Genomic DNA, 26,379 nt, shown 5'->3' on the forward strand with positions numbered 1-26,379 from the left:
GAGGTGGGCCTGGTTAAAACACATAGCGCTAAGAGGGGGAGCAAACATATGTCATATACGCCAGGTCCCTTGAAACATAAGCTGTGCAGATGTTTCTTCCCTGCAGCGACTGCGTCAAGCAGCAAGGATGGACCGGCTTCCAGCACCCCTGTGCTCAAACTGGGCAGCTGGCATCCTGGTTCCCTCCCTGCTGGGGGACACAGCACAGTTTTGCATGTGGAGAAGCAGCAAGTGTGGAAACAGGAACCGTTCAGCCAGGAGCTGCCCCTTCTGTGGGGGGAGGGGTCACCTGAGGAAGTGAAGCTGGGAACTGAGCTGTGGCTTTGGCCCCCCGCGGAGACTGTCTCCTTAGAGGGGGTGTTAAACATTGATTAGTGGGGTCTTCCTTCTTCCAGAAACGTCTGCTCATTGACTCTGACTGGTCTTGGGGTCCACAGGAAGTGGGTAACTCCAGACGAGGAGATGCTGGCACTTGGTGGGTAGGGAGCAGAGCCCCGCATTCAGCAGGCACAAAATAAACGCTTGTTGATTGGCCAGTTTCCGTAATCCCAGGGCTGTCATGGGAGCAGTTAGGTGAGGGGTGCCCAAGGAGGCCAGGGAGGTGTCCATGGGCGGGCCCCTGCAGACCTAGCCCCCGGTGTCCAGAGCCCCCAGAAGAAGGGGAGATGCTGGCGGGACTCGCCGCGTGAGTTTGGGCCTCAGTTACCCTATCTTTGAAATGGGGAGGGGTGGCTGGGCTGAGCGAGTCCCCGGCCCTCCAAAGTTCTTGGGAGCCTGGAGGGACCCAGCGTGGCGAGGCAGCCGCCCCGGCGCCCCCCGAGCCTGCGTGGCGCGCGCGCACGAGCGCAGGGGGCGGCGCGGCCCCGCGGCGGGGAGGGGCGGGAGCGCGCGCGCGGCCCGCACAGGCGGCGGCGGCGGAACAGCGGGCGGCCGAGCGTGTGGCCGCGGCGCCAACAACTCCTGTCGGACCCACGGCTCCGGCCCGCCCCGCGCGGTCCTCCGCCGGCAGCTGAGCCCGCCGCGCCGGTGAGTGGCCTGAGGCCGGGACCCAGCCGGATGGGCCCTCGGCCGGGGCAGGGGCGGGGGCCGGGCCGCGGACCGTCACCCTCACTGGGGCCGAGGGCGGTCCGCGTGCCCGCGCGGCGCGCGCCCAGGCTCCGCGGGGGAGAGCCGGCGGGTGTGCGCCGGTGAGGTCGGGGCACGTGTGAGCGCGTGAGGCTGAGTGTAGCGTGTCCGCGGCCGTGCGTCCGACCGTGCGTGTCCGTCTGCCCCCCGGGCTGTGTTCGGAGGGGTGTGTGTTGGCGCCTCGGGCAGAGTTGGTGCGTGTGCACAGCGGAGTGCCTGGCTTGTGTGGTTTGGGGTGCATGGGGCGGGGGGGACGGGGGGGGCGGGGGGGGGACGGGTATGGACATGGCTCCCATTGATCCATTTCCTGAGTGTTCACCATGTGCCAAGCGCTTCAGCTAAGATCTCACTTTTGTGACCGAGTGTGTGTGGATTCAGGGAGTACACGTGTGTGACCGTTCGCAAGTGATTGGTGCGGGTATTCACGCACCGCTGAGAACGAAAGTGTTCATTGTGGATGGGAGTGTGTAATTAGTGTACAGGAGTGTGCAAAAATGTTTGTCAGGAAGGCTGAGGGTCCCCGTTCGCGCCCACCAGGACTGCTGTGTGATGTGCCCGCCTGGTCCCAATGCCAGGGTGCCCATGCAGAGAAGCAGGCCTGGCGTGGTCACCCAGTTGGTGCCAGGCCTTGTTTGGTGATGAGGGGGCCAGAGGTCAGACCCACAGAGCCTGGCTGGGTTTGGCAGAGGGGTGGCCTCAGAGCCAAGCCTTGGCAGGGTCACTGGCCGGACCCCAGGGACTCCGGGAGGAGCAGACGGCCGGCCTGTGGTGGGCCGGACACTGGGGGACCTGTGTCCAGTTCTTTCCTAGGTAGCCTGCTGGGTCCCCTAGCTTTGTTCTTGTCCCTCTCCGACCCTGGCTAATTTTAACCTTTTCCCTAGGCCTGGTGGGGGCTGGGGGGGGGGGGGCGGGGGGGCGGAGCAAGGCTGGCCGTGGGGAGACCAGGGGTCCCCAGACACTGGGTCTGGGCGGCTCTCTGCCTACCTTGCTAAATAGAAAGCTACGCCTCTGGTTTGTTTGTATCCAGCCGGGGCCTCCCAGAGCCCCCAAGACACTAACAAATCGACCCCAGCAGGCTTGGGACACCGCCTTCCCAGCTCTGTCCCCGCAGTTTTGACTGACAGTTCTTTTGTGCTTTATGCATGTGGAAAATCTCTCCAGTCGAAAGTCTTAATTGCTTGAAGGCAAACTTTAGAAGCTCTGGAGCCCCCTAGTTTCTCTGAATTGTCGAAGTTCAGCCTGCCTTTCTGAGGGAAAATGTCGTCTGCGGCGCTCGCTGTATGTGCGGGGGAACCTCGAGGCGCATTTGAAAACCATGGCGTTCATGGAAGAAGAATTTCATTGAAAGGGGTGCGGAGCGGCTGGAAGTGCCCGCTCCCCACTCAGCAGCTCACCGAGTGAACTTTGGACGTCTTCTTTCAGCAAACAAAACCTGGAAGGAAACAAAAAGGACCCACATTCTTTTCCTTTTCTTAAAAGAATGAAGAAAGAAAGAAAAAAAAACACCTCCGGGTTTGCTGGAAGTGCTGCCTCCCCTTCCCCCATCAAGGCCGGGCCCTCCCTCCATCCCCCACCCCCAAATAAAATATGCCTGTGGGAGCTGTGGATGAGTCACTCCCTGGCAGAGAGCCCCACGGGCAAACATTTGGGAAGGTTCTTGCCTAACTTCCCAGAAGAAAGGCCCAGGATTTAAAATGGTCCCTGTGGTTTGTCAGCCCCTGCCGTCCTGTCTGCTTCGAAAATGACTACAAAGTAGTTTCTATCTCCGCAAACTAACGTCTCAGACTTAAGCCTGGGTTGGTCTGGGTTCAGGGCTGTTCAGGTTTCCAGAAAAGGTGCCCCTGGCTTTGCCAAGTGGCACTTTTGGTGGCCCTGAGCAAGGAAGGAGCAGGGGAAAGGGGAGGGAAGTGACATTTATGGGGCACCCGCTGCGTGCCCGTAACCCTCCCAATAGCCATGCTGCAGATTTTGGTTTTATCTGCACAAGGAAACTGAGGCCCAGAGAGGTCGAGCCGTGTCCTGGGACCACTAAGAGGAGGTAGGAGCAGAATCCCGTCGCCTGTCTGACTTCCCACCGATCCTTTCTCCAGCATCAGGAGTGTGACGTTTGCCTTGCAAAGGGGCACAGACTGGGTGCTGAGTGCCTTTACACACATCCCCTCATTTAATTTTCACCGTGAGCGAGGTGGTTATTATCTCCATTTTACAGGTGAGAAAACCGAGGCTCAGCGAGATGAAATGTTGTACATAATATTATGAAAGTAGCACTACAACTAACGGCCTCTGTTGGTTTATTGAGCGCATACCGGGTGCCAGCCAGGGTCCTTTTAGTACCTTATTTCACCCAGTCGACTCGCCATCACTGTGAGACGGGGACGATGAGGATGCCCATTCTACAGATGGGGAGCCTGGGGCACACACAGATTAAACGACGTGCTGAACGTCATGTGCTCATGTGCGGTCGGTTGCCCCTGGATTTGAACCCATCTTGGCTGAGCAGAGCCCATAGTCTTCTTCCCGCTGAACCTGGAAAGTGACCGTCGCTGTGTCCAGTGTCTGGCCCAGGGCGAAGGTCCAGGATTGTTATCCTGATCTCGGAGGTTAGGTAACGTGGGCAGGGTCATAAACTGGCAAATGGCAAAGTCAGGATCCACGTCTCTGGTTCCAGAGTTGAAGTTCTTAACCTTCACCCAGGTCTGTCTGCCTTTGCCCTGCTTTTCTGATGGGGAAAAAAAAAAACCAAAAAAAAACAAAACAAAACACAAGTGATTAAGTCATGCCAGGTTCCTGCCCAGCTGTCCTCAGAGAGGTCTTTCTGAAGGCCACCCTCCGTCCTTGTCCCCCGTGGCCTCTCTGGGGTAGGTGACCAGCGCCCAGGGCCAGAGCTGTCAGATAGGAAGAGCTATAGTTCGTTCACATTTCTCTTTCCTCTCTAAGTGCCAGAGATTGCTTTCAGAAGGGAAGTGTCAAAACAATTGTCAGAAAGAGAAGACCATGCCCTTCCTCTTCTCCGGTCAGACCAAGAGAGGGAGTTACAGGGTGGAGAATGGAGGACCCTGGTGAGTCATGCGAGATTAAATACAGGTTGGCACCTCCAGGCTCCTGTGGGAAAGAAGCAAGCTGGGACACTGCCCTCCGGAAGAGCCCAGCCTGCCGACCCCTGATGGCGGAGCCTCGCCTCCCAGGGGCCCAATCTCAGCTCTGAACGGCTCCTTGTCCCTTGCCATTTCAGCCCCGTGCCCATCTCTTTTCCTCCTTCATTTCCCTTTGCATCTGGGTTTATACGACACGGTACTTGCGAGGAAGGTGGCGCGTGAGGACCTGTGCGGTTGCAGGGGGGAGGGGGGGAGGGTGCCCCTGTGAGTGTCGTCCAGTGATGAAAGAAAAAGGCATTTCTCTCCCTTCCCCGTTCTTCCTGCAAGTTGATGAACATTTGCAAATTGCTTTGAGATGCGTTAATTTAAGGTGTGAAATAATAGATCTTGAGCGAAGGCTCAGCCACATTTCTGGCATTGATGGATTTCTCTCCCGTCTGGCCTGTGATTTGGAGAGGTAAAAATAGTCCTTGTTTCTACATTTTTATCTTCTTTTTTCCCTGACGTCATTCTTAGGAAGCAGCGTGCACATGCCACGGCCCTCCCCTTGGCCATCACCTCAGGGGGCGCCAGGCCGTGAGCTCAGGGGACCTGGAGGGCTGCTGGGGTGCAGCAGTCGTTGGGGGTGGTCTGGGCGCCCTGCGAGTGTCTGTGAAATTGCTCTGATGTGAGCGGACAGCCAGGCTTGGCCGGGGACCCTCAGTGGCGTTTTGGTATTTGGCTATCTTCTCATTTCTGACTCTTGGGTTGTGACAAGGTAGGTTTTGGGGGGAAATGTTAGTTTCAAAAGAAAATAAGCAGGCCAGTGGCTTCACTCCTTCCTCTTGGAGCTGGCAACATACACACAGTCCCTTCCTTTGGCTGAAACCGAATTAGACCGACAGGCTTCTCAGGCCCGACTCCCAGACAGGAGCTAACATTAGGGCAGACCGGTTGATGGTGTAATTTCCTGTGATGTGTAAGTTGGGAACTTGAACGAGCATTTTGACATCTGTCCCTCGAACAGGACTTGCTTGTGTGGAAACAGACCCCCACACACAGCCTCTGCCGCTGTCTCCAATTCTGGATTTTTCCACAGACAACCTCTCGGGTGGTCTGGTGGCAAAGGACCGGTCTTCTAGCCAGACTACTTGGCATCCACTGGCAGGATCACCGCACCCCTCCAAACCCGCAGTGGGGTGGGGATTGGGGGGGCGCTGTCTGGGGGGAGGGGGCGAGTGAGGGGCCCAGGGAACTGAAAGGTGGTGGCGCAGCCAGATCTGAAATGCATTCAGTTCCAACGGCCTTGATCCGCGTGGAGCCATTCTTTCTTTCTCTTAGACATCTGCGTGATGGTGACCTCATAGAAAAGAAAAAGGGGCTTTATGTAGGAAATCCACAGAGTGTGAAGGAATTCGGACCAGGGAAGGGGGAGGGAAGCCGCCACTCGGAGCCTGCATTTTCCTGGAGTTGTTTAACCTTCACACTTCAAAACTGGTCAGGGGGAGGGGGCGGCGCTTGACCCTAGCGCATGGAGGGCCATTCACCGAGAACTTCCTGAGCCTAGGCTACTGGGTTGAGTCCCTCGGACCCGTTCTCCCTGCAGGTGTGGGGCAGAGTTCGAATTTACCCCCAATGCCTGCCCTCTCTGTTCCTTGCGTCCCCAGCATCTTTGAAACTGGAATTGCTTTACAATCGACCTTCAGCTCTGATCGGTTCAAGCTGCAGGTGAGGCATTCAGTTGGCTCACAATCCAGAGAAGAAAACGGAAACTGAGGCCCGGCGGGGGGGGGGGGGGGCCCTCGCCCACAGTCACAGTGAAGAACGTGAGCCTTGCCCTAACCGGTTTGGCTCAGTGGATAGAGCGTCGGCCTGCGGACTGAAGGGTCCCAGGTTCGATTCCGGTCAGGGGCATGTACCTTGGTTGCGGGCACATCCCCAGTTGGGGGTGTGCGGAAAGCAGCTGATGGATGTTTCTCTCTCATCGATGTTTCTGGCTCTCTATCCCTCTCCCTTCCTCTCTGTAAAAAATCAATAAAATATATTTTTAAAAAAAGAAGAAAAAAAAAAGAACGTGAGCCTTGGCACCTCTCGGGAGCCAGCCGTTCGCCTCTGCGGGGAGAGCCACGTGAAGCGACGCATAGACAACGCTCAGCATGTGGGGAGCACCTCGTCCATGCCTGCCGCCCACGTCCCCGTTTTTACGGAAGACACCATGGAAAGCGTTTCATTACTGAGGACCTGCCCAGGGCCGCACGGTCCTCCCTTTGCCCGTGTCAGCTCCGTGCCCCTGCATAGCGAGGCCCTGAACGAGGCAGAAGGGGGTGTCAATTGAAGTACTTTCCGTGATCAGTGACCCTCAAAATGGACGGGGTGGGGACAGCAGCAGTTTGGAAAGAAGCAAAATCTAAATGTCAGGTGGCCCTGAGCGCCTCTGGAAAACGTTTAGAAATCAGTATTTCTCGTTCCTCTCCACCCTCCCCCTGCCAGGCGACACCGTGAGCCTGACACATCGTTGTGGTGCCACCTCTTGGAGTTGGAGGGTCCCGGGAGGCTCCCAGCGCCGCGCCGGCCACAGTGCGTTATTAAGCAAGGCAGATGTCGCGTTGGCTGTTCACACGGCGCCAGCTCCATCCGAGGTCTGTGCTGACAGCAGCGGCTGTCAGAGACCGAGGCGGGGCAGGCGGCTCTCCGTCAGAAGTGAGCTAGTGGCCCTCTCCTCGCCGGAGGGAGGCCGTGAGGGTTTGGCAGGGACTAAGCCATGTGGGACTCCCTCGGGCTGACATTCTTTCCTGAGGGAGAGGCGAGATCCTTGTCCCCAGGGAATGGCCGCCTCTCCTGAGGCGGCTTCTGCGGGCATTTGCCCACGTGGCGTGTGTGGTGAGGGGGGAGCACCTGCAGGCTCGGGAGATCTTTCAGTCCGGCGCCTGCTGGTCACCCCCTGGCACCGCCTCTACTTCCTCATCCGGAAAATGGGTCCGTAACATCAGGCTCGAGGCCCTCGATTCTCGGGCACCGTTTGGGGTGACTTGCCTTAGAACTCCAGCTTTAGGGTTAGAATTCTGAAAGGAAAGGGTCTGGGATAGACTTCCCTGAAAAGCCACGATGAATGAGGGGCGTGAGTTCCAGGATGCGGGGGTGCGGGGGACCCACACCTGCCTTCAGCCACGGCGCTCCTCCCATCACGTTTTACGTGAGGAGGTTTTGCACAAGAGTCTTTTAAAGAAAAGGTTCTTATAGGAAATACCCAGAATCCATAAGTTCAGAGACAGAGAGCAGGTCTCGGGCTGGGGGAGGGGAGCCGCTGCTTCATGGCGGGCACAGGGACTCCTCTCGGGGCGATGGGAATGTTTCAGAGCTCGGTAGAGGTGGCGGCTGCACAACTTTGTGAATGTGCTCAATGCCACGAATTGTTCACTTTAAAATGGTTAATGTTATGTTATGGGGGGCGGGGGGGCTGGTATAAGGAAAGGTCTGGTGCTTAAACATCAAAAGCATGAAAGCCTCTCCCTTTCCAGAGCGGGAGACTGGGGCCCCGAGGGACTGTCCCAGCCTGAGGTCTCCGTGGCGTCTGTGGCTGCCCCGTGGCTCAGCCAGACGACGCTGCAGCCTTCAGCCCAGGCCCTGGTGGTGGCGCCTGGGCTGTGGCTGAGAACTCGTTGCAGAAGCACAGACCACTCAGTGCTGTGCCGGTCCAGTGGACTCTGTTTTGTTCATAGACACGCCCACGCTGGCTGGTATGTGGCTGTCCGTTCACTCATTCATTCAAGAAACACGTCCCAACATTCTGGGTCAGGCACGGTGCTGGGAGCTGGCCCAGAGACCCTCTAACAACCCCCCTCTGGACCCGCCACCAGCTGGTGGGGACACGAGTGTCACGACTCCCGTGTAGGTAATTTGCAGTAAGCATCTCTGGGGAAGTGGGAGGACGGCCAGGAGAGAGGGGCAGCTGAGCCAGAGACCTGAGGCCCGGAGACCCGAGAGGGCAGGGGTGAAGGGCAGGAAGACCGCAGAGTGAGTGGGTGTGTGGGGCTGTGGGATGGGGTGCTGGGAGCAGGACAGGGGCCCGGGCCGTGGGCAGACCCCGAACAGTGTGAAGCCAGGGACCTCCTGCCACTTCCTCAGCCTTTGAGCCTGTCAATAGGTCCTTTGTATGAGCACTTACCACGTGGTACATTCTATTCTGTAACCCTCTCATGGACTCCTTCACCCTCCCAGCCATCCTATGACGTAAGTACCAGTATGCCCATTTTCTGGGACAAAGAAACAGAATCCAGGATATATGGTGCTTCGATATCATTAGCATGAGTGCTGGGAGGAACCCGCATGTGGGGGTTGGGTCTAAAGAGTCGGAGGGCAGAAGCTGCCATCTGATGTGCCTGTTTCGTGGCCTGTGAGTCTGTGGCCAGGCCCAGGGCCTGGAGGGGGCCTCCTGGGCAGCTGGAGGGAACAGCCTGTGACGAGTTATCATGCGAAGAGCACAGAGCATTTGTCTTATCTAAGAGAAGGCCCGGGGGAAGGGGGGTCAGCCACAGAAAACAGAGGCATAAGGTGGACGAGAAGGCTGCTGAGGTCCGACCAGACCTGGGCGAGATTTGGTCTTTATTGCAAGAGCAGTGGGGTCCCTGCACCTTCTGTGGCTTTACGCTGCTCCAGCCAGGGAGCCCCCTTACTTTCCCTCACACATGCCAAGCATGCGCTCACCCCAGGGCCTTGGCACTTGCTGTCCCTCCTTCCTGAAATCCTTCCCCCACATTCCCATGACCTGCTCCTAGCCTTCATTCAGGACACTACAACAGTCACTTCTCCAAGGGGACCCCACCAGACCCACCCTATCCGAACGAGCCCCTCCCCCCCCCATTCCCTGTCCCGGCTTTATTTTCCTTCAGGGCCCTTCCCCTTCCCTGACATCCTATGTGTGTTATCTGCCTCCCAGACGAGAACCTGAACTCCACGAGGGTAAGACCTGGTCTGTGAACCACAGCTGTGTCCTCGGGGCCCAGCACCGTGCCTGGCTCACGGTGGAGAGTGCTAAGTGGCCGGATGCTCGGAGGATGTTTATATGAAGTTCCTGAATCTGTGAGCAAACCGGGCCCCTCCCAGCGGGCAGTGAAGGGCTGAGTGGTGCTGTTAGTCTCCTCTGTGCAGAGAAGGTTTCTCAGAGAAAGGCTCATCGGCCAAGTATTCTAAGTAGGAAGAGCCTAAGTCCAGAAGGGCTCGTACCTCCCAGGGTCACAGGGTCTCCATCCTTTGCCCCCTCTCTTCCCAGGCCGCTCCTGAGTGTCTGTGTAGGAGGGGCTTTGGGTTGGAATGGGCAAGTGCCTTGTCTTAAAGTTACCTTTTCTATCAAGCACACTTCCTTTCCTAGAGGGCGTATCTTTTGGGGGTTGCGTAGGGAGGGGAAGGGGCTCCTCGGCACAGACACTGCTGTGTGACAAATAAGTGGGACCCCGCGTTCCACCCAGCCCAGAAAACGGGGACGCCCGGGTTGAAAGGAAATGCTTCCCTAACTGGTGGCCCGCTGGGCACCACATGGCAGCCAGGGAGCCAGGGAGCGGGCGCCCACCCCGGGAGCTGGGCAGGTCCAGCTGAGTCCCAGCGGATGCAGTTACAGCCGGATCTCAAGCGCAGACGCGGCGGTCCTGCCTCAGTGGCGGGCATTGCCTTTGTTCGCCTCCCGCAGGAATTTCAGTGGCCTTCTGTGTTTGTTTCAAATGCCAGCCTCCTTAGCTAACCCCGGAGGAAACGGGGCTAGATGTTTGTCTGTGTGGAGGCTGGGGACCAGGGTGGGAGCTGTCTGCTCCTGGCGGTGACAGCGTGACATTTAGGAGCCACGCAAAGAAAATACTTTTACTCCAAGCTAACACCTTCAGTTTGCGCCTCCTTCTATGGCATCCCAGCTCTTCAGACATCGGTCATCTATAGGTTAGGCACATGAAGACCGCCGTTTCCAAACTCCTAAAAGGACAGTGGTCGGTACAAGCATCCTAGTGACATTTGGGGGCAGGAGAGGCAAGTTTGGAAGATGCTGTTGGTCGCTGGTGTGTGAGAAGTTCCTGGATGCTGGAATGGCTTAGGGGGCGGCATCCTTGAAATTGCACAGTGCGGAAAATTCCGGGGCATATGGTCACCGCGATGTGCTAATGTTAGCAGTTGAGCTATTTAATTACCCAGAAGAACCCCCTTGCCTACCCACCACGGGTTCCTGGAGAGCCTTTATTTCTCAGGAGGAGGGTCTTGTACGGTGTAATCCGACCAGGGAATCATTATCCTTCATTAATTTATTAGCTAATTAAGTGATTTGTCTGGTCACACGTTTACTCCTACAATTGCCATTCATCCAGCAACATTCCCTGGATCCCTCTCCGTGCCTGGCCTGGTGCTGGGCACTGGGGAGAGAATGAAACAGGAGGACCAATAGTCCTAAGTCGTGTTGGGTGCCAGCCCACTGGGTGGTGCTTTGGGCTACCGATGAGCTAATTCATTTCCTTATGGACGTTCACCTACTATGCGCAGACCTGTGGAAATAAAAAAAAAAAAATGAAAATGGTACAGCTCCTAGTGGTTTGAACTCCCACCCCCCTCCCCTTCTGGTGATGTCTTTTGGGCTGTGTCCCTTTGCTTTCGGTAATAAACACAGCCAGCCGCCATGCACAGGCCACACGACGATGTCACGACGATGTCGCGGGCATGATCCAGAAACAATCCAGATGCCCAGGAACCGACGTGAGAACGAAGCATACCCTTTACACGTTGCGTCTCAGTTCAGCGTCTTGCCACCACCCAGCATTTTGAGACAGAATGTGAGATCTCGTGGTTGGCTAAATACATAAATATTTTATGTCTCGATATTCTGAAAACGAAGCCCAAATGTGCAGAACTGCAGCACATCAGTGCTATAGATCATATGTTATAATAATCTGATGACATGTTGTTTAAATATTTATGGGCGGATGCGACATGACAATGGGGGAGCGAGCAGTCAGTCTCCAAGCAGAGTCCTGGCAGATGCTGGGGAGGAGGGAGCGGATTCGCGGGTCCCAGGAAGCAGCACGCGGTACTCGGGTTTCTGAGTTGATGTTTTGGGATTTCGCGACAATAGCAACGGCTGGCATTTATTGAGCACTTGCTGTATGCTGTACCCTTCACTGACACCATTTCATCTAATCACCACAGCCACCTCTCGAGGATGGGACTCTTACCGAGTTACGGATGAGAAGCTGAGGCTCAGGGCAGGTCCGATGGGGCCCAGGCCCCACAGCTGGGGCGTGGCCCAGGATCAAGCCCAGGGTGGCTCCGCTCCGCAGTCTGAGTGCTCTTCACTGGGTGATGAGTCAGATCAGAAAAGCCTCCACCGCCACCTGGCTGACCCCTTGCTGGGTCCTCCCGGGACTTCCTAAGCCACAGAAAGGATGTCTGTAAAATGTCAGGTGGGAATAGAAACCACAGGGAACCAATATCTAACGGCAGAGCCATCGTGGCCCCGAAGGGAGTTCGCTGCAGACTGTCCCCCAGTTAGCGTCCGTGCCCCAGCCTTTGCCTGGGCTGTGCCCTCTCCCTGCAGTGCCTGCTGGGCTGGAGGACACTCAGACACACGGCCCCTTCAGGCTCCGGCAGCCCACCTTACAGATGCGGGGCCTGCGTCTCCCAGAGCTGACTCCACGCCCCAGCCTTCCCAGGCAGCCGGAGGCGCTGCGGCTTCCACGCCCTCCCTGATGCTCTGCCGGACAGGCTCCTCCACCCGACCCTGCCACCGTCAGTCCGCCCGGTCCATCCCCGCGCTGAGTCCTGGTCGATTGTCACATCTCTAACACCGGCCCATGAGATGGAATAAATGACCAACCACAGGGGTTTGAAGAACAAGACCTGTTTGGGGGGTGAGGGGGGCGGGGTGCTGAGTTCTGAGGAGCTTCTCCGGCGGTGACTGTTTCAGACCCGGTTGTGTCTAGTTCTGCAGAGGCCTGGGGGTGTCCCCACGGTCCCCCAGGCCAGGGGAGAGGGGTCAGGGTGTCATAGAAATGGAAGGCAGGGCCAGCTACATAACGTGCGGGACCCAGGACAGAATGAAAATGCGGGTCCCCTTGTGAAAAAAGGGTTTTCCTTTCCTCCGCCGTCTCTCCTCCTGTCGTGTTTTTTACAAGCTGTTTAACGCCACGCTCCCTTGGGCACGGGGACACTCCTGGGGCAAGTGCAGACCCTCGAAGGTCCCTGGAGCCCCACCCTGTGGCTGGGTGTGTGAGCTCATCGGACCCCTACCTTCCCCGGGCCCCTGCCAAGGATGGAGGGCGGCAGAGGTTGCTGGGCTGGGGAGGGGAGCGGGCAGCCGAGAGCCCGCCTGGGGAAGGCTGGCCACAGGTGAGCTGAGGCTCCAGGCCCCCGGCACGTGCGCCTTTGTTCCACCAGACTTCACCTAAGAGTTCCAGGGCTTTCAAGACGTGAACACACACCTTGAAGCCCCAAGCACGGGCTCCCTCCTGAGGGCAGGCCTGATGCGCCGGTCACTTGCATGTGCCACTGGCCCTGGCACGAGGGCTGTGGCCTCCTCCCGGCAACACCCACATTTCACAGAGAGCGTGGCCCCTGCACCTGGTGTCCCCATGGGCTCGGAGCCAGATCTTACTTGAAGGAAACGTCCTTCCGCGAGGCGCCGTCACGGGCCCAGGATGTGAGTGCTGTCCGCCGGTCTCCCTCCTCGCCCAGGGCCTCTCGGGCCAAGGGCCCCGTGCACATGGGCCTCCTCGGAAATGCCCTGATCTGATCCCTCACGATGTTGCTGGATGTTGTTGCAGCGACAAACCCGTCCCCTCCGACTTCCCGTCCTTGAGTGACAAGGGTCAGAAATCAAACGACAAGGTTGTTGACCCGCTGGCTCGGGAAGCACGCCAAGCAGATGGTGCCCTGGATATCAGAGAGGGCGGGGAGCTCGGATTCCACCAGCCACCCACGCTGTTCCCAGCCCTGAACTTGGGGGTCTGGCAGCCACAGGAGGCGGGTGTCTGGCTACTCTCGAAACATGAACGAGGGAGGCTCGATAGAGTTAGCTGTGCTTGTTATTCGGTGCCTGCTGGGGGCCAGGGACCTGGCCAAGGGTTTTACCTGTGTTGCCGTAGTTAATCCTCACAACTTGGCGCCGACCCCATTTTTCAGATGAGGATAACTGAGGCTCAGAGAATGAAGCCACCGGTGCAAAGCATAAGCCACACAGTTTAAAAACTGTTGACCCCAAGGCCCAGCTGACCCCCAAAGCCAGTGCCCTTTGCATAGTCCCAGGCCCGGCTGAGCCTCTGCCCCCTCCGTCCGCTGCATGTGCGTGGGGATGGGACAGGAGCCGGACCTCAGCCGCTGCCTCTGAGCACTCACCCTCCTTGGCGCGGAGCGGGTCCCGAGACTCCAGGTCCAGCCTTATTCCTCCCAGATCCAGCCCTTGGCCACACTTAGGCCCAGAGATGGAGGAGGCAGGCGGTGGGGTCTGGACACATCCGGACACAAGTCACATCTCCAGCTCTTGCTCACCTGTCTCCGTGGCTTGTCGCTTCCCCCTGGGGCCCTCAGTTTTCTCACTTGCAAAGCCAGGGGTAATCTCAGTTGCTGCCTGTGGGGCAGTGTTCACGACCCAGTGAGCTCAGCTCGTGCACCACAGGCACACAGCAAGGGGTGGCATTGTTGTGTTGATAATACATGACACTGAGGAGTGAGGCCTGCAGCTCGGTGCACCCATGACGCTTGGGAGCACCTTCCACACCGGGACACATTGGAAATCACGGCCCAGAGCCGCCCTCCCCAAACTGGTCATCCCCTCCTGCTTTGCTTGGTCGTTCGTTCAGCCAACAGAGCCGGGCACTGTTCTAAACGCATCGTGACGACAAGAAGGGTCAGTGCTTCTCTCTCCCTCTCCTGCTTTTCATTTTATTTTCCTCCTGTCCCCGCCTTCAGGCTGGCCGGGAATGCCTCCTCCCTCGGGCTGGGAGATGCCCCAGTGCTCAGAGGGGAATAACTGGAATTGCCCACCAGGTAATGGAGCTGGCGTGCTGGGTGGGGAGGGCGATCATGAGCAAGAAGCGAATGAAGTGTGTTCAGGGTTCCTGGTCCGAGTGTTGCAGACAGGTGGACAGGGCCGTGGCCTGGGAGGGCGTAGTGTCTCCGGCTGCCTGGTGGAGGGATGCGCCCCCCCCAGTGTCTCTCTTCCCTCCCAAGGCGGTTGCTGGGGATGTAACATGTGCCTGTTGCTCAAGGTCCCAGCTCTCCCACGGGCTGGGATGGCCTCTGGGTCTTCCTTTGCCTCAGGTGTCTGAGAAAGTGACTTCCCTGGTGTGAATTCGGGAGTTTTTCTCAGGCTCTCCCAGGACTCAGCTGCTCTCTCTCAAGGCTGCTGGTCACCAGGGCCATTGGGCAGTCCCTGGCCACGCACTATCGCTCGGACTCCTCTCGGTGGCCCTGTGAGCTGGCTCCGTTAGTCCTAGACCAGGAAAGGGAGGCTGAGTCATTTGTTCAAGGACGCACAGTAGGTCTGTGGCCGAGCCAGGATTGGAGCCCAGGCCTGTGGCTCCTGGAACACACAGCCTAAACCAGCGGTCGGCAAACTCATTCGTCAACAGAGCCAAATGTCAACAGTACAACGATTGAAATTTCTTTTGAGAGCCAAATTTTTTAAACTTAAACTATAGAGGTAGGTACATTGTTATTAACTTAATTAGGGCACTCCTAAGGCTTAGGAAGAGCCACACTCAAGGGGCCAAAGAGCCGCATGTGGCTCGCGAGCCGCAGTTTGCCGACCACGGGCCTAAACCAGTCTGTCTGCTCAAGTGTGAATGGATGTTTTTGTCTAAACAGCTAAAGTCCACAGGTTCTGCTCACAGTAGCTTATGCTCAACATGCACCTACTATGCGTGATCCCTACAGGGTGGTACTGGGTGTCGTGGGAGGGTGTGGCCGAGAAGCACAGAAAGATCGTGGGAGCCCAGATTGGCCTAAGTGACCATTTGCCATGTGAGCTGGGCTGCTCCAGAGCTGTGAGGTGGGTGGGGTTAGCCTTGCCTTGGGGATCAGAAGGCTGCGGCCCAGAGAGGTTCCGAAGCTTGTCAAGGCCACACAGCCCCGGGCAGCCTGACTCCACGCCCTCTCGCTCTGCCTGTGGTCACCCGCCACGGCTGTCCTGTCTCCGTAACCGGCTTGGCCCCCACCCTCATTTTGCATTTGGACAAACTGAAGCCCAGAGAACAATTTGGCAGCTTGCTCCTGAACTGGAGAGAAGGGTGCTGAGCCCGTTTTGTAACAGTGGAAATGGACGCCCATTCTGCAGTGAAATAGCCCTCGACGGTTCTCCTGGCAGGAGAAGACCTGCGAAGTGACAGTGTGTGATGAGGCGGGGAGGGGCTGTGTCAGGGCTCCCTCCTCGGACTGACGGGAGGGCATCTGGGACAGACAAGCCGCTTAAAGGAAAATGCTCCCAAAGCTCCCCCATCCCACCGTCGGCAAACAGTCCTTAAACGGCAAAGAAACCGCCGCATTCACAAAACGGTGCGCCGGCGTGCGGGCCCATTTATTTAAGCCCGGCGTCGACGAGGCCAAAGACTCCGGCTCGCCACCCGCTGCAGCAGGGGAGCGCAGTCTTCGGGGCTCCCTTCCATTACGGCTTTCGGTTGCGTGTCTGTAAAATGAGGCTTCTGCTGGCAAAAGCAGGTTTTAGCGCGTGCAGCAGCTCTTTCAAGACCTAATAAGGCCCCAAAGGAGGGTGTGTTCCAGCCACACTGCTTCCCCCCGGGGGCGGCCGCTTCCCCGGCCCCCCGCGCACACTCTGGGCCCTGTGTGCCATCCGTCTCGCTCCCCATTAACAGAATTACCGTCATCACTTCTGCAGGGTGAGATGGGCCCTTTGGAACTGCCGTGGGGACAGAGGCACGAGTCGCCGCCAAGCAGTTTTGCTTAGAGGAGAAAGAAAGGAAAAAAGGGAGAGACAGAGAAATACCAAACTCTGGCTCCTTGGGTCAAAAGAGCCTGGGCTGAGGAGGGGAAGGGGCACGGGGGGGCGGGGGGGGGGGGTCCAACCGTTTCCCGCTCACGTCCCGGAGAGCCACATCGGGACACCTCTTGGAGGAGAGTGGACAGGGCACGTGCTGGCCCCGGTTCCTGACGCACGGGAGGAGGGCTGGTCACCCGTGCAGCGTGGCAGAGCAGGGTGAGGCCCCTTGAGTCCGGGGCAGGTAAGGAGGGGGACCCGGCATTTATGGGGCACCCACAGATGCCTAGCACGGTGCCGGCCGCTTCGGGTTTGTCTTGGGGAGTGGGTACCATTGGCCCTGTTTTTCAGATAAAACAGCAGAGGCCCAGAGAGTCCCCAGATTTGCTTCTGATCACATAGCTCCTCAGTGGTCGCTATGAGGTCTGTTTCCTGGGCTGCCCTCTGAGAACAGAGCGAGGACTCCCAGCCCAGACGCCCGTCACCTTCAGCCTGCCCCTGCCTCACCCCCCTTCGGTGGTCAGGAGGAGTTAGCCAGGGGGGGCGGGCATGCCAGGGGGAGCACCTAGCGCATGCCGGGGCCCAAAGGTGCAGGAAGCTAAGAGGCCTGTGGAGCTGACGTGGGGAATGACAGGTGTCACCTGGGACTGGGGTCAGGCAGGTCAGGAGGCCTTGGGTGCTGAGCTCAGGAGGTTGATACGGAAAGGGGCATGCACAGGGGGTGTTTGAGGAAGATCATTCATGTGGCGTGTGTGGGACTGGTTTGGTGAGGGCGGGGATGCCAGGAGACTGAGGCTGGCAAGGAGGCCCTGGTGTGGCTGCCCCTGTGGCCTCTCCCGGAGCCTGTCGGCTGCCTGTGAGGCCGCAGTTCCACCCACAAACCACCTTTGGCTTTCTCCCACCCCCACCCACCCAGCCCTTTCCCGCTGGGTGTCAGAGCCGGGGGTGGGAGGTGGGGGGGCTCACCCTCACACCCTCAGCCTCTCTCACAGCTTTCCTGTGACAAACAAGGCCGACGCCCGCCACTCGTTGGGGACAATGTGAGAATAAATGATAAAATATGTAAAGCTCGCAGCACTGCTTTGGGGAGGGAAAAGCAGTGCCACGGATGTGTTATTTTCCCTAAATCCGGATGTCTGCGTGTCATTTTTTTCTTCCCCGTCAGGGAAGCTGTTTTGACTCCCGGGGATGAGAGGAGCCTGAGTTAATGGAGTGCATCAGCCGAGCCGCCCTGCCAGTGTCTGCGCGGAATACATTTATCCCCACTTCCAGGTCGGCTCATTAATCTGCAAGAGCCGGGTCTGACGCCCTTCCTGGGGAGCGAAGGTGTCGTCTCTGTGATCGGATTCCTATTCTCCCTTGATTGATTGATTGATTGATTGATTGACTGATTGGCCTGGAGAAGTCAGAGGAAAGCTGTGAAAACGAGCAGCCCTGAGTTTCCCTGTCTGGGGCGCGTTGTGTGTGTTGGGGGTGGGCTGGGGTCAGAGGTTCCGCCGGCCCACTGGAGTCGGCCTATCTTGGGCTGCCGTGTGGCACACAGCCAGGGGGGCTCCTGGCATCGGGGTTGGTGTGCGGCAGTGGGGTGGGCAGGCAGCACCCCACGGAGGAGCTGGCTGTTCCAGGCTTTGTCCAGGCAGCGTTTTCCATGGAGGCCAGGTCCCCAGGAGGGTGAGCCCAGACTAGCCCACAGCCCCCTGCCCCCTCCTCACAGAGCCAGGTAAGGCCAGGATAGTTCTAGAGGAGCTGGGGTTCCGCCCGCCAACGGGCTCAGCCACGCCCCTCCCACCCTGGCCCACCACGGGGCCTGCGGAGCACCCCTTTGGGTGAGGTCCCGATAGTTTTATGTTGAATGGATGAATGGGGGTGAGGAGGCCAGCATGTCAGAGACTGGCTGGGTGACTTGATATAACTGGGGTCTCACTTTATCATCACCAGAATCCATGTCTCGGCTGGAGGGACTGATTCAGGGAGGTGAGGATTGCGGACAAGACACCCAGCAAATAACAACCCGGAGGACTCCTCTCCTTCTACGGGCTGTTCCCTCCCCATGCCAGGCTCCCCGAGGGCTGCACGTGGCCTGCCCAGGCCAGTGCCCACACTCCCCCTTCCCTCTCACTTCCTCCCCCTGAGGGTCATTCCCTCCTCTAGAGCACCCCGCCCCCATCAGTGCTGGGCAGAGAGTCTCTGAGTCTCTGAGTCTCATTGCACAGGTGAGCCTTTTAGGGAGATCTTAGAAGGGACGCTCAGAGAGGTGATGAAACTTGGGCAAGATTTCCCAGCAAATAAGTGAAGGATACCGGCTTTAAATGCAGGGAGGACAGTGCCTCCTCGCATAGTCCTGCTGGTGGGAGAAGCGGGGGCTGTGACTCATTTTTGTGGCTAACCTGGGGCATGATGCCAGAGGCAGAGCTTTCCCACCAGGAAAGAGCAGGAGTCACCTAGGACCAGGCAAGGTGGGGGCACCCCCTTGGCTCCCTGGGAAACATGAGGCAATCAGGGTCCCAAACCAGCCTAGCCAGTCCTTACAACCCGCTCCTGCCCTTCTCTTCTGGCTTCGGTTGCCCCTTCCCCCCACCCCGGCCATGGGAGGCCCCTGCTTATCGGTCGAGTGCTGATCACGTGCTAAGCGGTTTGCTGCACAATCGGATGTAACTGTCCCAACCACCCTGTGAAGCCGGGTCCCCTTGTTGCATGATGACCCGCTCCCTGCCTGCACGTCCCTCACAGGATGTTTTGCTGTCACAAGAACAGCCTTTTCTTTATCCACCTCCTGGGGGGCAGGTGTGTCTGAGACAGTGCTTGGTTCCGTGAGCCTCTCAAAAAACACTTGACCAATGATGACAGAATGAATGAACCCCCATTTGTTTGTGTTTTTAAAAGAAAACAGAGGCCCACAGAGCACAGACCCCGCCTGCTGGGGCCTCTCTCACTGACCACTTTGGGCCTGGAATTCCAGGTGCGCCCATCTGTGTCCCCGAAGGGCCACGCTGCCCCGAGAAACTTCCAGTCCACACTTGTGGCTCTGGATCGGCTCAGAAAAAGCGTGTCCTGTGACTGCTCAAGGAATCTGGGCATTTAGCCCAGAAAAGAGTGTGTTTCCTGGCTTCCTAAGAACTGGGGCCCACCCTGCCCCTGGCCTGGGCGTGCAGAGCGGGAGGGAGGGAAGGAGGGAGGGAGGGAGCCATGGACTCCGGCCTGGAAGGCGACGCGTCAGACCTTATCATCAGAGGTTTGCTGCCCTGCGCCTGAGCCTGTCCGGTGGGACCACCCCTGCACGGCCATTCGCCTGAGCTCGGGGCAGAAGTTCCACAGCCTCCGGACACCCCTGTCGTGGGATCAGTGCTCTCCAGTTACTAGAAAAGCATTCCTCGTGCTCAGAGAAATCGTTGTCCCTGGGGTGGCTCTCCCGGCACGCCTCACTGGTCACCACGAGGCAGACGTGGGCGCGACGTCCACGAAGCACCGGGCGACCCGCTTCTGGTGGGTTATCAGGCCGCCAGGGCCAGATGTTTCGAAAGCCAGGCATCTGGCCTCTCCCCCGAGGCTGGCGCGGGTTTACGAGGTGTCTTTGAAGGGAGCTGCAGTCATCGCCGTGATGTCTGCCCCTTGCGTAATTCCACAATTTGGTTTTCTTTTCAGAAGAAGGGTCAGCGCTTCTCTCTCCCTCTCCTGCTTTTCATTTTATTTTCCTCCTGCCCCCGCCTTCAGGCTGGCCAGGAATGCCTCCCCCCTCGGACTGGGAGATGCCCCAGTGCTCAGAGGGGAATAACTGGAATTGCCCACCAGGTAACTGGAATGTACTGGTTAAAATTTCAAGACGGAGAAAACCTCTCTTGGGTACTCACAGGAGCGAGGAGGAGGCCAGAAGAAAAATCACCCAGAGGGCACATGGCTTGAACCAGTTTGCTGGTTCCCAGGCCCGGCCCCCGCGTCCTGAGCGTCACCCATCCATGTGAGCAGAGACAACTTCAGGACAGGCCTGGCATTGGCTACTTTTCTTACGTCCTTCAAGTGCAGGGTGGTGACGGTAGATGGAAATTTAATCCAGAAAAAGTTGGCGACTTTAGGTTCGGCTTTGGAGTGTGAGGGAAGCTGGACGGGCCTGTGAAATCTCCCGGCCTGGGAACCGCTGGTGCATTTCCCTTGTGGCGCCAGAAGCAGAAGTTGAGCCGAGGGAGCCCTGGGCGAAGTGTGCAGGCTGGAGAGTGAGGCCATCTGCAGCTGCACGTGCAGGCTGGCTGGGCTCCGGGCTGGGCTGGGAGACAATGCGATTCCAAGGGCCAGCTTAACCAAGTATCACAAACTGCGTGGCTTAAAACAACAGAAATGTATTCTCTCACAGTCCCGGAGGCCAGAAGTCCATGCTCAAGGTGTCGGAAGGGTGGGTTCCCAGAGGCGCTGAGGGAGACTGTTCCAGGCCTCTCTCCCGGCCGCCAGTGGCCACCAGTGACCCTTGGCTTGGAGACACAGCACTCCACTCTGTGCCTCTGTCGTCACGTGGCCTTCGCCCTGTCTGCCTGTATCCCGCTTCTCCTCTTCTTATAACGACACCCAGCCATTGGCCCTAGCTGGTTTGGCTCAGTGGATAGAGCCTGTGTTCTGAAGGGTCCCGGGTTCGATTCCGATCAAGGGCACATGCCCCGGTTGTGGACTCGATCCCCAGTAGGGGGCGTGCAGGAGGTAGCCGATCAATGATTCTCTCTCATCATTGATGTTTCTATCTCTCTCTCCCTCTCCCTTCCTCTCTGAAATCCATAAAAATGTATTTTTAAAAAGACACCAGCCATTGGGTTAGGGCCACGCTAATCCTATATGACCTCATCTTAACTTCATTACATCTGCAAAGACCTTATTTTCCAATACGGCCACATGCCCAGGTTTCAGGTAGATGTGAGTTTATAGGAACACTCCTCAACCCAGGACAGAGACCCAGAGGTGAGGGTGTTACAAAGCATGAGGATGTTGGAGGGTCTGTGGCCATTTAAGGTGGGTTAAAGCAGGGTTCCCAGGAGGGCCCCCCAGGCCACCTGTTCACCAGTGGCTGAGAGTGGCACGGAGGCAGCACAGTTGTGTCAGGCATGCTCTGTGCCAGGCACTGGGCCGGGCTGAGCAGGACAGACCAGCAGACCCGAGGCGCTGGCTGGCATTCCTGTGGAGGAGACAGACGCACACAGGGACTCAGGTCAGGGTTGAGAGCCGTCACCAGGCAGGGCCAGGTCTGAATAGACTCTGGGAGCTGACCTGGCCAGGGGTGCTCTGTGTCCCAGACGTGTGTGTATGCTCTAGTGCAGGTGCCAAAGGCGAGAGGGTCGGTCCACATTAGCATGCTTTTCTGAAGCACAGGCCGTCAGCATGTAGTCCTCAGCCAAGAACCTTCAGCGCTCGGCACAAGCCCAGCCCTGGCCATGCTCCTTTGGGCCGGGGGAGCAGCCCCTCCCGTGATGACCAGGACCCGCCATTCCCGGTGGCGCCTGACCGTGCATCCTCCGTCTGCTCCGTGGATAAAGGTCAGGAAGGAGGGATCCCGGCTGTTTCCATCCCCCAGGGACCCTTATCTATTTTGGCAAAGGCTCTGTGGTCAGACGTTTCCGGATTAGCGTCCCAGCCCCGACACCTCCTAGGCAGTGATCTCGAGAAGGCAGGACCCAGGACCTCTATGCTCTCATCTCCTCGCCTGTGAAATAGGGGCCATGGTTCCAGCCCTGCCCTTCTCTGAAGAATTAGGGGAGTGAGTTAGAGTTCATCACCACGACGTAGGAATCCTTCCAGTGCCTACCACCGAGGCTGGCACACCGTGGGTGCTCGATAAATGCTCACCAAGTAAGAGAGTGTCTTCCAGCCTGGTCTCTGGAGAGGGAGGTTCTGTAGGCATTTCCTTCCTCCTGTCTGTGGGCACGCAGTTACCTGAGGTGACCGGGGCAGGGTGCCGAGGTCATGTGTACGCATATGGCATTGGTGGAGGAAGGATGCTGCTAAACTGATTCTGGGGCTTTGAATCATCACATGGTCCATTGAGTAAAATCACACATAGGCTCGGTGCAGGGGGAAGCAGCGTGGTGTGCAGAGGAGCCCGGGGGGGGGGGGGGGGGGGGAGATCTGGAGAGCCGAGTTCTGGGCCTGGCTTTGCACCTTTACTCGCCGTGGGGCACATGCTCACGGCGCCCTGTCGGTCCTACTGAGCACCCCTCCCCTCTGCAGAGCTGAGGCCACTGCAGTCCCTGGGCCCCTGTCCCACAGCTAGTGCTGGGCTTGCCGAGTCTCCAGGCCCTTGCACATGCTGTGCCCTCCGCCTGGAGGGCCCTCCCCCTTCTCCACTGTTGACTGAGTGGGCACCGTCGAATGTCCTCCGACACATCACTCCTCTGCCTGGAGCCTCAAATACAGGGGCTTTTCTGAGGTCTCTGGTGAGACATGAGACCTCACGTGCGTGGATGCAGGGGCTCTCCTGCTCCCAGAAACTGACGGAAGCGTGGCCGGCGTGTTAACGATTGCCTGCCACTGACACAACAATACGAACGAAGTGTAAGGGGTTTTCTGAGGGCTCGGCGTATTCCCAGTGAGTGGATTCCCTTTGAAACGGCAGGACTCAGGCCGCCTCATGAAGCTGTTCTAACCGCAGTTGGGCCACCTCGTCCCCACCTGTCCCTCTGCCGGGATTCTTTCCGTGCCTGCCGAGGGCTGAACGTGTGCCTGGGGGCCCGGCACGGGATGTGCACCTGCCCACACAACTCTCGGTGCTTCCCCATCTGCCCGGAGCTCCTCTGAGTGGTGCAAACAGCAGGTTCCGGGGGGCTCACCCCCACTTTCTGCACTCGGGCAGGCACCAGATTCCAAACCCCACCTCTGCCGAATGTGCACCCCCGAGCCTCGGTTTCCTCGTCTGCAAAGTGGAGGTCGTCACACCCCCCTCCAGGGAGCGGCAGGTGGACGCCGGTGCAGTGCGTGGCCTGGGGTGGGGGCACATGCTGTGGGGCCGTTCCCCCGAGCGTGAGTAATCCTCACTCTGGAGACCAGAGTGAAACAGATCGGCAGTCTGCGTGTTGGAGCCAAAAGCCTGTTGTCTGGAGAAGTCCGCTTTGGAAGACAAGCTCAGGTTTTGGGTCAGAACCGTGCGCGTCAGGAGTGTCACGGTTGGGGATCCGGGCATATCTTCGAGGCGTGGTGAGCACCCCCGCCTTTGAACCTTCCGCGTGGACCAGCCCGGGTCAGGCTTCTGGGGATCTCTCGCACAGCTGGGCTGCATGTCGCGTTCTGGTAGTGTCGTTTCCACAGAGCAGCCTGTCTGGCTATGAATAGACGTTTTTTTTCTCTCTCTTTCTTGGACGCCTGAATGGCAGTCTCCCTCCTGCAGTCCCAGAGGCGGGCCTGGGTTAAAACTCCAAAACGGACATCAGAGTGGGGCCATCCGTTTCTGCTCCAACCCGTGGCTCCCAGCAAGGCTCAGAGAGCGGGCCAGTGGCTGCCGTGAGCCGGGCGTCTCCCGAGGGTCCCCCGGGCTGTGGAGCTAACGGCTGCCGAGCAGACCAAAGCAGTCAGTTCACGGGAAAGGCAGCAGCGCGGAGGAGCAGCCAGAGTTGAGGAGGATGGTCTGTGTCTCCAGAAACAGGCCTGCTGGCAGCCATGCGGCAGATGCCGAGCCCCCGAGACAGGAAGGCCGCCTGGGACGAGGGACCAGCCGGCCGCAGGCTGGAGGGCCGTGTGGCCTGGCGTTGGGAGCATGGGTCTGAACCACACTACCTGGCTTCAAATCCCAGTTCTTCCTCCTATGCTGGACAGCGTGCCTGGCCTTTTTATGCCTCAGTTTTCCCCTTCTGTAAAATGGGGTTCATGTACTATGGGGGGGGGGCGGGGGGGCGTAGGTTAATAGCACTTAAGTGCATTAGAACAAGAGTTGAGGGGCAGTAAATAAAAAAGGATAAATTGAGGCCCAGAGAGTGCAAAGGACGGGTCTGTGGTCACCCAGAAAGTCACTGGGGGCAGCCAGGCTCACACTCATGACTTCCAGTCTCGTGGGCATTTCCCTCCTCCCCCTTCCCCCTCAGTCAGACGTTTCCAGCTCTGCCTTTTGCAAAGGAAATCTCGTGACCCTTCAGCCGGCAAGAATTCAGACTGCCCAGAACTTCGGAAACCTCTCTGGGCTGGCCAGGGGCCTTGTTGCCGTTCTATTCAGCTGCTAGTTCTTTTTTTTCTCCCCCTTTTTCCCCCTTCTTTTAAAGCTCTAGAGGGTGTCTCCTTTCCTATCTCCCAAAATAGAAGAATCAGCCTTTGACACACGTAGGTCCTGCTGTGTGTCCCCGAGCCACCCTCCTCCCGTTCCCCATCTGTGAAGTGAAAAGGTGCCCCCCACCCCCCAGATGGATGGCCGCCACCTGCCAGCCTGTAACTGCATTGAGGACAAACCGACTGAGAGGTGCCACCCGGACGCGGGTGAGTGCTGACTCAATGAAAGCGGGTGACGCATCCTTCTAGGAAGTGAGGTGAAACCCACCAGAAATGCTGCCCGCTTCCGCCTGCCTCCCCGTTTCAAAGGTGGTTTGAGTCATCAGCCTTGTTTGCACCCTTCTCGCTCTCCTGTTTCATCTGAACCCTCCTCAGCTGCTCTGTGCTGAGGCTAAGGTGGCCAGATGTGTCCCGTCTGCAGGCCTCCTGGGCGTCAGAACGGAGGGGCTTGGTGGTTCCCTGCTCTCTGCTGGGCACCCAGCCACCAGCTCTGGAGGCTGCCAGCCTCGTTATGAATCTCGGCTCTCAGCTGTTGATACCACCCCTCTGAGCCTCAGTCCCCTCATCTGTGAAATGGGTGGATGAGCCCTGCCAGCTCAAATAGGTGCGTGGGTAGGGGTCCTGACTCAGCTCATTCCCCTCTCCTGCCTGCCCAAGAGGCTGGGCCTGGGAATTCAGAGATGGGTGCCATGGTGGGCCTACTACCCCCTTGCATGTGCCTTGGGCAAGTCATACACACCCTGAACCCCATTTCCTCGTCTCAACCATGGGCATATTTCCTGCTCTGCCCACCTTTCAAAATTGCCATGAGGCTTCATAAGATGATGTGGGTAAAAATCCCTCTGCAGGGGATCAAGAACTAAGAACTGTTCGGATGTGAAGAATCTGATATCTGTCTTCCCCTGGGGCATCTCTGTGACTCAGACAGGCTCTGGTGCGGAGTGGGTGCTCACTGGGTGTTGAATGAATGAATGAATGAAAATAGTTATCATTTATTAAGCACCTGCTACATACCAGGCATCACCCAGGGAACTTTCCATAAGATCCTATAATCTCACCACAACCCCAGCAGTTCAGGTATGCCCCCATTTCACAGATAAGAAAGCTGAGGCTCAACAAGGACAGTAACATCCCTACGGCCACACAGCAAGCGGTTGAGGAGGTCAGGTTTCACCTCTGACTCTTGAGTCCATGTGTCCTTCCAGGTGCTCGGATGGTCCCCTGGGTCACTTCTCCCCAGGGTGTGCTGGTAAGTTCCTGGGCAGAGAGGCAGGGTCGGGGGGGGGGGGGGGAGATATTTGTACAAAGCTCTAATTGGTAGCATTTGCCAATTTCCATGGTGCACATATTCCCACGGGGCCTGATTTCCAGCAACCAGCCCTCTCCCACCGGCGCTCCAGGCGCTCCCTGGGGTCTGGGAACCACACAAAGACTTGGGAGGGATGGATGGGACCCGAAGACGGTCTGTGGGCCCCGCTGTGTGCGATATTCCTGCCAGGCCCGGAGCAGAGCCCTGTAAACGCTGGGATATAATGGACAATAAAAGTCGCCGGAAAATAGTGGGTCTCCTAGGACCGCTGTCATCCCTGCCACACGCTGCCTGCCGGAAACACGGGCCCTGTGATCATGAGGCACCATCGTCATGTAAATATATAGGGTCTCTCGCCAGCCGCGGGCCAAGATTTATTTTATTGAGACAGTGGGAGGAGGGGAAGACGGCTCAGGTTCACCGTCCTGGTAGCTTTGTGAAATGCTCCGCCATCACTTCCCAGATTCTGGGAGGACGCAGCAGGCGCCAGTGTGGCCTCCCCCAGCCTCCTCCTAAAGGGCGTTCCTCAGAGGGCCAGACACTGCCTGCCTCGTGCATAGACCCAAGGGCCTGCATGGCCACGAGACTGGGGTCCCCTAGAGGATGAGGACCAGACTTACCGTGACAAATGATTTGCTGAGCAGGTTATCAGTTATGTGTGTCGCAAGGATATTGATGTTGAATGAGCGCTG

The 26,379-nt window shown here is 58.0% G+C and overlaps 1 protein-coding gene across 1 annotated transcript in view; it reads left to right on the plus strand.

Annotated features, from left to right (window-relative positions):
- The first annotated feature begins 868 nt into the window (after positions 1 to 868).
- NEK6 (NIMA related kinase 6) overlaps positions 869 to 26,379 on the plus strand; it is a 67,886-nt gene continuing 42,375 nt past the window's right edge. Inside the window, exon 1 of the mRNA XM_059657981.1 lies at positions 869 to 1,026. The gene's annotated coding sequence lies outside the window, so the exon portion shown is untranslated. The remainder of the gene's footprint in view (positions 1,027 to 26,379) is intronic.

Source organism: Myotis daubentonii, chromosome 11, assembly GCF_963259705.1.
Source record: "Myotis daubentonii chromosome 11, mMyoDau2.1, whole genome shotgun sequence".
Lineage (NCBI taxonomy): Eukaryota > Metazoa > Chordata > Mammalia > Chiroptera > Vespertilionidae > Myotis > Myotis daubentonii.